This window comes from Dendronephthya gigantea, unplaced genomic scaffold (genome assembly GCF_004324835.1).
Source record: "Dendronephthya gigantea isolate DGI-Jeju-01 unplaced genomic scaffold, DenGig_1.0 000123F, whole genome shotgun sequence".
Taxonomy (NCBI): domain Eukaryota; kingdom Metazoa; phylum Cnidaria; class Anthozoa; order Malacalcyonacea; family Nephtheidae; genus Dendronephthya; species Dendronephthya gigantea.
The window spans coordinates 664956-676058 of NW_021163133.1; the positions used below are offsets into that span (position 1 = coordinate 664956).

The 11103-nt window shown below is 35.0% G+C and overlaps 1 long non-coding RNA gene across 1 annotated transcript in view; it reads left to right on the forward strand.

Annotated features, from left to right (window-relative positions):
- The window catches only part of LOC114535733, a 31690-nt gene extending 21076 nt beyond the window's left edge, over window positions 1-10614 (forward strand). Inside the window, exon 3 of the long non-coding RNA XR_003688355.1 lies at window positions 10472-10614. This is a non-coding gene — a long non-coding RNA (uncharacterized LOC114535733). The remainder of the gene's footprint in view (window positions 1-10471) is intronic.
- Window positions 10615-11103: the final 489 nt, after the last annotated feature.

Sequence of the window (11103 nt, forward strand, 5' to 3'; positions counted from 1 at the left end):
GGCATGTTGCAATATGGCATGAAAATATTTTTATTCTCGATTTGGGGTGGGCAAGCGCGCGCTGGAAAATACATCTTCCATAAAATTCGAAATATTTTTTCTACTTATCGTATTGAAGTGAAACTTTCAACAAGAGACATGCGGGAAAACTATTAGCATTTTTAATGTGTGAATTTTCCCGGGAACATTTGGCTGTATATTAATGTGTATAATGATTTCAGTGATGTTGGTCTTTCGTACTGAAAGATGTTTCCGCCGGAATCGTACTTAAAGACAACATTTATTTAATTTGGCACATTCTCTACTTATGTCACTCAAATAATCATAATTACATTGTATATTAGCTTTGAAAAGAGCACGAAAACAAAGCATGCAGCAATAAAAACGTTAAGGATGTGTTAGATGTTTAAAATTCATCTTTCTGTAACTTTTCGAACAAATCGGGATATTTGCCAACGGAGAATTCATATTATAGCGATATAATTCCCTGTGATAAGCCTCCATCATGTAACGGGTATCCTTGATAGCTCTGGCTTTACTAACATTTGATGTATAGCATTTCTTGCACGTTTCATACAATGGGCCGAGACATTTTACACACGCTGGCAGCAAGTCGATTTCAGGGACGGTACAGACACCAACACATCCGGCAATGGCACCAGCACATTTCACCCAGTCGCTTGTGCTACAATGAGTAGATTCGCATTGCTCATTGCAACCGCCATCACAATTACAGCAGAATATATTGCATTTCCCATTTCCACAACACAAGAAATTGCCTTTTCTTTTGCAGCAAACTGCTTCCAGACTGGTTACAAGCCCCAGTGCAATAACCAATATAACCAGACATTGAACATTCATAATGCTTGCCTGATTGATGTGCTAAAATAGAAGAATGGTTTTTAGCTGTGAACAAGCGAACGTCTAGCCATTTTTAATATATACCACTAACACATATTACATGCAATAAAACATATTACAATGAAAAATTTTAGCAAAACTTCATTAGTTCTTAAACAAAATCTTTAAGTGCAGAACGGGGCGCGTGCAATACGTAGCCGTTAGAAAGGAATAGATCATCTATAGAAAAGTCAGCAAGCATTGGTTCCTTTCTTCATAAAACTGATAAAAGGATCTCCATGATTCGAATATTCCAACCTACCTTTCAATTTACTGTTTTTTCAAGATCGGAAGAAATCAACTCAGCTAGGCTTCACTTCCTTTGACTCAACTCTGTTCCCACCTATATTTATACTCAATGCCTACGCGTATAGGAATTTAAATCTAATCTCGTTCTGCTGTTCCATTACTTCTCTTTTTAACCTTTCAACCTAACCACATGCAGTGGATGTTTATGCGCATATCATGAAGATTAAAGACTTGCTGGAAAAGAAAACTCTCAATTACAACAATATAATCTTTTTTAAGATTGTCTGCAAACGAAATCTGTGTTGGTTCCTTCGTCTTTTTCTTTGGAAATAGCAAAAAAATTGTATTCATCGATGACGATGGCCACATGTTTAGTGTTGTTCAGGGCGGATTTTCAGTTGTATTTGTTGTATAATTCCAAACGAAAAAGATAAATTATAACATGAAATTCATTTATGCGGTCTATTGACCTCGTTTCTGACTTATTTCTGTCGGAGATAATGTTCGTTACAGAATTGCTTATGAAACTGGTAGTAACTTGATTTGTTTGTAAAACAAGGCATGAATTCCAAAATAACAAGTTTTCAAGTGATCGTTTTGTGCCTTTATATGAGGTAATGAATAAACTATAAATAAATAAATAAACTAAAACTTCCGTGTGACAAAGAAGATAGACGACGAAAAACGTCTCAGTATAAGGCAGAGACTACATAAAAGAACTAATCGTGATACGGCAGACAATTATTACCTAATGTAAATCATTCGAAGGTAAAGGAAAATTTCCATATGTTTGGCACAGTTTAAATTTAATTATAGGATTTTAATGAATCTATAGAAACGATCTCGTACTCGCTAAACATACCCGGAGATAAACTACTCAAGAAAACAACCCCTTGATAGGAAAACTTAGTTTCAAAAAATTTGCGGATGGCCTATAGCTAATTGTCCAGATGGAGCACTTTATTATTGTTTCATGTAAATAGCTATAGGCGAGTTTTTTTCGTGATGCCTTGCATGAACGCCATTATCTGTTCTCGCATTTAAGAAATGTTTTAAATTTCTTCCTAAGATAATCTAATTTTATAATTTAATTTCCTGTTCACATCACTTTTTATATAAGCTTCTATAATTTGTTTGTATGAGAGGCGTTGCTATCGTGCATGAGTGAAACAAAAAGTAAAGTGTAGGAAGAAAGGTGATTATGCATTGTAGTTAATAATGTATCTGATTCTGTGTTACAAATTCTTTTGCTTGTTTTAGTAAAGCGATTTTTTGGGGTCTTTTTGCTTTGAGCGTTTAGATACTAATGTTATTTCAGTTTTTCGTCAATAAGTGCGGCTAGAATTATTATCTTTTCAGCACGCCTTTCATGTTACGGTCGCTAATCTCTGCAAGTATGTTGTACGTTGGTTATTTATTTCACGAAGTTCCTTTTCAACCGACCGCTTGCATAATAGACCAACTTTTGATTTAGGCGACAAAAGGGAAGTTCCGAAAAGGGCATACTAAACTTAGTAGAATACCGAAGGTCTATATAGAGTCAAGCAAAGTTGGAAGTTTGTATTATGGCCGGACGAGTTTACTATAAATTAGATAGTAGAGTAAATTAATTAATTAGTGGTATAACTATATTAGTATACAAAATTGCCTACTCCGCATAGCTATTTTCCGAACTATACTTGACATTTTTCAGCCAAACTTATCGATCATACTAATTTCAATATGCGCTTTTTAGCTGTTGTCATTTATTCCCTTCTTGTTGCCTAGATCATAAATTGGGTGTTTTGCAAGTGATCCGTGCATTACTTCTTGCTTTGTTAGGATCAGTCTCATTCTGCAAGTCATGAAGTACTTCTTTTAAGTCTCTTCGAAATATATTTGTACTGAAATGTTTGAACTGTTTTGTCTCGACTATCCTTGGTGAGAAAGAAATTTTTCTATAAAATTATATAGATAAGCCAATGATCGCTTATTCCTGAGTATATAACTTCCTTTTTTCTGTTTTTGTCACTATTGTGTTGTATTTGTTACCCAATATAGTTGGAGTGCTAATGTATTGCTGAAATTGTTACATGTCTATTAATCAAAAAAATTATTATGTTTATACTCAAGCATGTTTGCAGCAAAGATTAATAATTTCTCCCGTGATGTGGCTACTAAACATTATATTCCGAATCCTATTCATGGATTTACTTAAGCGGTTTGTAGCAAGGATAAGGCGTTATATTCCTAATCCTATTTAGGATTACTGACTTTTCTAATTTTACTATGTTCATGCTTGTATAACTAAACACAATTATGTGTTACGTATAACACTGTTAGCACTGTAATAATGTTTTTAATTAAATAATTTTAATTGTACGTTAATAAAAAGTATAAAAAGAAAGTAATATTTTCACATATGAAAACCTCTAGATTAGTTCTGCCATGTACGTAGCTGGTTTCTGCCTTATAATATTGCTCGTCGGAAAAAACGATCACATAAAAACTTAATGACAATTTCCTTATTTGAATTCATGGTAATTCACTACACTTGAAAAGATTTAATAAGTGATTATAAGTCGTCAATTGCGTGTTATGTTTAGGGGTCGCATATGCTTAAGGACTACTTCGAAAAAGTTCCGTTCTACAGGGTGTCTCAAAAAAAACGCAACCACTTTAATACGCAGAACATTAATACAGCTCTAAAGCGCAATAGATACGCACCTCTGGGAATTGAAAATGGCTCTTAATCCTTCATTTACAATGCTAAAAGTCATTTTAGCTGAACTATGGTGCAAACCCGAACAATATTAATATTCTTGCATATTTAAGTGTTGCGTTTTTTTTGAGACACCCTGTACATATAAACTGAGATTTTATTATTTTATTATTGTGTAAAATGTCAATGCAACAATGAATTAAGGCTTGTTCATAATTCCTTTCTGCGTGGGCATATTATTTTTATTGCACGCTTTTGAATTCTTTCTATTTCTCTAGATTTTTCTCACTTTCAAACCCTATAGTTGTGAGACAACTTTTTAAAATTTGGTCTTCTTTTCGGACTAAAATCCGACAATTTTGTACGTTAGCTTGTGGAAGCACCACGTGAATTTACGGCTTTGCAAAGTTTTTGGTCCGTACGCCCGAACTAAATTCACGTGATGTTTCCATAAGCAAACGTATAAAATTATTATTATCGCCATGCATGCAATCATTTAAGGAATTTAAAATGTTACCATTAACTATATTATCATTTTGTTAAAAACTGCTGGTGAAAATTGGTATCCAACAACTTCAACTCGCTTAAAAATCCGCCTGGCACAACGTTAAAAATGCGGCAATCGTAAACTTTATGATATGCGCATGTACCCATCCGCTGTCAATAGGGAGCTTTAGCAGTGACTATACGACTACGAGTACGAGATTCGTCATTCTTGCGCGCGCGTTGTTTGCTTACGCCATCAGCCAAAACTCGTAGTCGTTGGGCTTTTGAGTACGAGTTTTTTGGCAAATTTCGTACTCGAAAGCCCGGCGACTACGAGTTTTGGCTGATGGCGTAAGCAAACAACGCGCGAGAATGACGAATCTCGTCCTCGTAGTCACTGCTAAAGCTCCCTATTAGTTCAAAGGGGAAGTAATTCAACAGCACAACGAGATTGAATTCACGCTTAAAATTCCTGCATTGTGTAGACCTAATCAGCCAACGCTAGGCCTAGGGTTAGCTATTTCGAAGCTATTTTCAATAATTACTTAACATAGCAACTCTGAGATTAACCTATACTGTCCAGAAATAACGTAACAAAAAACCATGGGAAAGTTAAAGATTATGATGCTGTTGAATAATTTTTCAAATATTTAAGTTTATTATTAGGTTATTAATTACTGGTTTACAGCAAATTTTATTTGAAAATTACCAGCTATGCGGGCACTCGGATATTTCCAATCAGATAATACCCCAGCAATTAATTGACAGGAAAGCTTGCACTAAAATCTAGTTCACCTCCTGGAAAAAGATATTTAAGGCTATTTAAAAGCAAAGCTAATTCAAATATTGATATTACTACATATTTAATGCATATATAGAGATTACTTCATGGTTGGCGAGTGCGTAGGATTTTTATGCACGAGTTGTGAAGGATCGCAAAACGAACGAGTGAGCGCAGCGAACGAGTGAGTTTGCGATCCTTTGCAACGAGTGCATAATAAAAATCGTACAAACGAGCCAACCATGAAAAAAATCGAAACTTTATGCATCAAAACATATTTATTACCGTTCAGTTTCTTTGTAGCTAATTTTGTTCGAAAGAAGTTAGATATTCTTTCCGAAAGATTTGAGAATGTGCTGAATGTAAAAATATCTTGAATATGAGAATTATGTTCTGAATTTCACTCCTATATTTTGACGCCATCTTGAAAGAAAATGTAAACAAATTGCCGCCAAAATGACATACGACAATTTTTCACGTGTGAAGAATATCGTACGTCCAATCAAAAGCCGTGTATGGCATTTTTTCACACGTGAAAAACAGCGTACGTCCAATCAAATTGCATGAAATTAATTTACACAGTGAAATACGATTTTTATTTCATCATTCTGCTGTGCATAAATCTCCATACACATATAATAAAGTATAATAGTTTTTGGCTCAAATGCATGTTTAAAAACGCTTTCGTAAGTCAATGAAACTTGCTAATACAGAACTCGCCGTATACTACATCAAAGACTGTCAACTTTTGGTCCTAAAGGAAAAGTAATATGGTGCATGTATTGCTTGCGTGACAGATAAAATGCTAAATATTACTGGCTTACTATATGAGGCCGTGGGGAACACGGCGCCAACATCATTTTATTTCTGCTTTTTGCTCTTATATAGTTCGCGAACTTTACTGCGCATATTTTCTGATGTTGTGTTAGTGATTTCTGGGCATGTTGCAATATGACATGAAAAGATTTTTATTTTCGACTGACTGCAGAAGAAATCCAGATCGTACAGGAAAATTTGTATCAGGAATACGAAAGAAAATATCGTTAACAAAATTTCTTGGTATATTACACGTCAATTGATCACCAATCCGAATCGAAATGTTCGTATGAATGTGAGCGATTTTATAAGTTCGTTGAGAGGACAGGGCCAGAATTTTAAGGAATAATGTATCTAAATTAGGCAGACTGCAGAACCATTAATTCTAGGTGAAAGGTTCGGTTACCAAAACGTTTCTAAATAGCTGTTCTATCGATGTAGAGGTCGGAAAACAGTGCTGCAAGTCTGTGGCTCTGAAGTTACGAAGGTTAATATTTTCACTAAATGTATTTTATAGTAAAACTCGAAGGCCATTATGTATGGTATTAAATGCAAATTAACGCACAAGCGGCAGCCATTTTGTCAACAATTTCTACTCAAAGACAACATTTCTTGAATTTAATTTGGCACAATCTCTACTTATGTGCACTCAAATAATCATAGTTACATTACATGTATAGCTATTAAGATATAAAAAGAGCATGAAAACTGAGCATGCAGCAATAAAAATGAGAGTTTTAAGGATAAGTTAGATGTTTAAAGTTCATCTTTCTGTAACTTTTCGAACAGATCGGGATTGTTTGCCAACAGATGATTCATATTAGAGCGATATAATTCCCTGTGATAAGCCTGCATCATGTAACGGGTATCGTTGATAGCTCTGTCTTTTAACATTTGATGTATAGCATTTCTTACATATCGAATACACTGGGCCAAGACACGCAATACACGCTGGCAAGTCGATTTCAGATAAAGAACAGACACCAGCACATCCGGCAATGGTACCAGCACATTTCACCCAGTCGCTTGTGCTACAATGAGTATTTTCGCATTGCTCATTGCAACCGCCATCACAATTACAGCAGAATATATTGCATTTGCCATTGCCACAGCACAGGAAATTGCCTTTTCTTTTGCAGCAAACCGCTTCCAGACTGGTTACAAGCCCCAGTGCAATAACCAATGTAGCCAGAAATTGAACATTCATAATGTTTGCTCGATTTGATGTGCTAAAATAGAAGAATGGTTTTGAGCCATGAAAAAAGGAACGTCTAGCCACAGCAACGCTCAAAGCGTTAAACGGTACATCTAATATCGTCCCGTTGCAAAACACTAACAGCTTGCATGCTTTTTCATAATATTTGCGACAGTTTAGATCTTTTACACGATGCATTGTAATAATAAAAAAATGATGTTGATTACTTTCAAAGGTGTTTCTACACAATTCTTAACCTCAGATGTTTTAATAAATAGTAAAATTAGATTTGGAATATCTGCATTGAAAAGCAAGTTTGTGCTTTATATTAAGACTTCAAACGGAGTATAATGAGACGATTTATACGTATGCCGATAGTCTCACGGCGAATATACGAATTAATACATGCATGCATGTATATATACCATTCTCTTAGTATAGCTTCCAATCTTAGAACTCTACATTAATATCAGATACGATATGGAGACGGGTTACAGCATGCATGCAATTACTTCTAATCAAGTCCGCGAAAACTGGAGGACGTGACCGTGCATTAAAATTGTGGGATAATTTACAAAACCTGTAGCTCTGTCGGAAATAAAGATAACTATTGGATTCCTAAATATGAGTTGTTGCATGCGCGATTTATGTGCCTGATTGCTTTGCGAGAAAGCGTAGGTTTCATAATCGTTGATTGTCATAATCACATTTGAAATAACTACAATTACTAACGAAATATATGCAATTATTTTTGTTGAACAAACATCTGAACACAGTTTCTGTGTGCTGCGCAAATGCGTAGATGCTTGAACTGTTTGCTTAGTATACGAAGCGTTTTCCTTCAGTTGACAAATTGCGTCGTGCAAACTTATGAACATCGTCCCCACTTGACCCTGAAAAAGCCTATTGCAATTTGTGAACTATAATATTCCGGTGTGCTTTCCCTATAATTGCGATGCAGAAAATTATATTAGAACCAGCGCAGATATTTTAGTCTGACAGTAGCTACATCCCATGCATGCATGCAGTCATGCATGTAGACACATGAAGACACACTTTATGATTATTTATTTTGGACTCTAAAAAATTAAATTAAAATATACCACTAACACATATTACACTAACGCATGTTAGAATGAAAAATTTTAGCAAATTTTCATTCATTTCATTAACAAAATGATTAAGTGCGGAACGGGGCGTGTATTACGTAGCCGTTAGAAGGAATAGATCATCGTTATAAAGTCAACAAGCATTGGTTCCTTTCCTCATAAAACTGATGAAAGGGTCTCTATGGTTCAAAGACTCCAACCTACCTTTTAATTTACTGTTATTTTCAAGATCTGGACAAATCAACTCAGCTAGGCTTCACTTCTGGCAGATTTTCTTAGACACAACTCTGTTCCCACCTATATTTATATTCAATGCCTACATGCCGGAATTTAAATCTAATCTCGTTCTGCTTTTCAATTACTTCCCTTTTTTAACCTTTCAACCTAACCACAGTAGATGTTTATGCGCTTATCATGAAGATTAAAGACTTACTAGAAAAGAAAACATATATCTGTAGTCTCAATTACAGCATTAATATAATCTTTTTTAAGATTGTCTGCAAACGGAATCTGTGTTGGTCCCTTCGTCTTTTTCTTTAGAAATAGCAAAAATTTTGTATTCATTGATGACGATGGCCACATTTTTAGCGTTGTTCAGGGCGGATTTTTAGTGAGTTAAAGTTGCATATTTCAAACGAAAAAGATGAATTATAACATGAAATTCATTTTATGATTATTATGCGTTCTACTGACCTAGTTTCTGACTTTATTCTCTCTGGGGGATAATGTTCGTTACAGAATTGCTTACGAAACTGGTAGTGATTTAGACCCCGTTTACACTAGAACGAAAGTTTCCAGATTCCTCACGAAAGCGGAATGTTTTAGTACCGGATTCATGTTGCTGTTTACACACGCAGCAACGAATCTGATAGAAAATGTACTCGGTTTTAAGCCGTATCCGGAAACTTTAAATCCGTAAAAGTTTGTGGAAACTTCGCATCCAGAAACATTTGAATCCGGAAAATTTTCTTGTGTAAACGCTTTGCACGACGAATCCGAAGAAATTCAATATGACGACCAAACAATTCGCCACGAACAAGTAATGTGAGTGTAAACGGACAAATCCGCATACACAGACAACTAAAGTGTAGTGTAAACACCTGACGAATCCAATACATGTGTGTAACAGAATCCGGATAATTTTACAAATCCGGAAACTTTCGTTCTAGTGTAAACGGGGTCTTAATCTGTTTGTAAAACAAGACATGAATTCTAAAAATAACAAGTTTTCAAGTGATCGTTTTGTGCGTTTAATTCAGATAATGAATATTATAAATGATCATTCGAAGGAAAAGGAACATTTCCATATGTTTGGCATAGTGTAAATTTAATTGTAGGATTTGAATGAATCTATAGAAACCAGTAGCGTAGCCAGCCTGTCGATTTGTCCCGCTATGCTAATATTTTAGTGTTCACTCACTGTGAAAACAATATATTTCTAAAGACATGAATAATTATAATAACTCGAAATTTACATAGCGGGACAAAATCGTCAGGCTGGCTACGCCACTGATAGAAACGCTCTCGTATACTCGCTTCAAATACCCGGAGATAAACTATACTATAGGAAACAGCCCCTCGATATGAAAAACTGCGTTTCAAAAAATTTGCGGATGGCCTATATAGCTATTATTGTCGAGATGGAGCGCTTTATTATTGTTTCTTAATTCATATAGTTACTGATGTGAATAGCTATAGGCGATTCAGTGTCTTTTCGTGATGCCTTGCATGAACGCCATTATCTGTTCTCTCATGTTGCAATCACGATGCAATGTTGTTGTAACAAGTTGCAACAACATTGATGATTCAACAAGCTTCAACAACATTGTTAACAATACTGTTCACAGGGTGCAGCACAACATTGTTCACTCCTGTTTTTAACAACTTGCATCAACATGATGATTTTTACGCGTGTATATTAATATACAGAAATTGTCCACTCCGCATAGCTATATTTTCCGAACTATAGTATACTTGACATTTTTCAGGCAAACTTGGCGATTATACCAATTTCAGTATGCTCTTTTTATACCAATTTCAGTATGCTCGTTGTGATTTATTTCCATCTTGTTGCCTAGATCATAAGTTGGTGCAAGTGATATATTACCCCCTATACTATGTTATGATCAGTCTCGTTCTGCAAGTCATGGAGTGCTTCCTCAAATCTATTCGAAATTATTTATCTTTAAATGTTTGAACTGTTTCGTTTCGACTATGCTTGGTTTTTGTTATAGGAATGGAAATTTTCCATGGAGCCCGGAACCGTGCGACTGAGATAAGGAAAGATTTACTTTTTGGTTTTTGATTTCAACAGTAGCGTACAAGAGACGATAATTTCGTGGCGCACATATTCATATATTCATGTTAACAGACCTATAAAGACAATCGATTTGAAAAGAAATTAATCTTGCACAACATGAATATATGAATATATGCCCCACTGAATTATCGTCTCTTGTACGCTATATACTGGATTTCAAGACATATGACCTCTCGTTTGAGCACGTTTGAGCTTAGGTTTTAAGGTTAAACTTCCCAAATTTCAAATTTTTGTCAAGATAATAAACACTTGAGGTTTTATCACCTTAAAGCCTCCACTAAGCGTCATGCGTGAACAGAGGCCTTATAATGCATACATATGAGTGTGAATATGTTTACTCATTCGTGTTTGCACGATTAATCACTTCTCCTGTGTTGTGCTAAACGCGATATTCCTAACTCTATTCATGGACGAAAAATTTATTTACTTAGACAGTTTGTAGCAAAGATTAGGCGTTTATTCCAAATCCTATTTGGGATTATTGACTTTTCTATACTTTTACTATAATTATATAATTATCATGCTTATATACCTATAAACACAGTT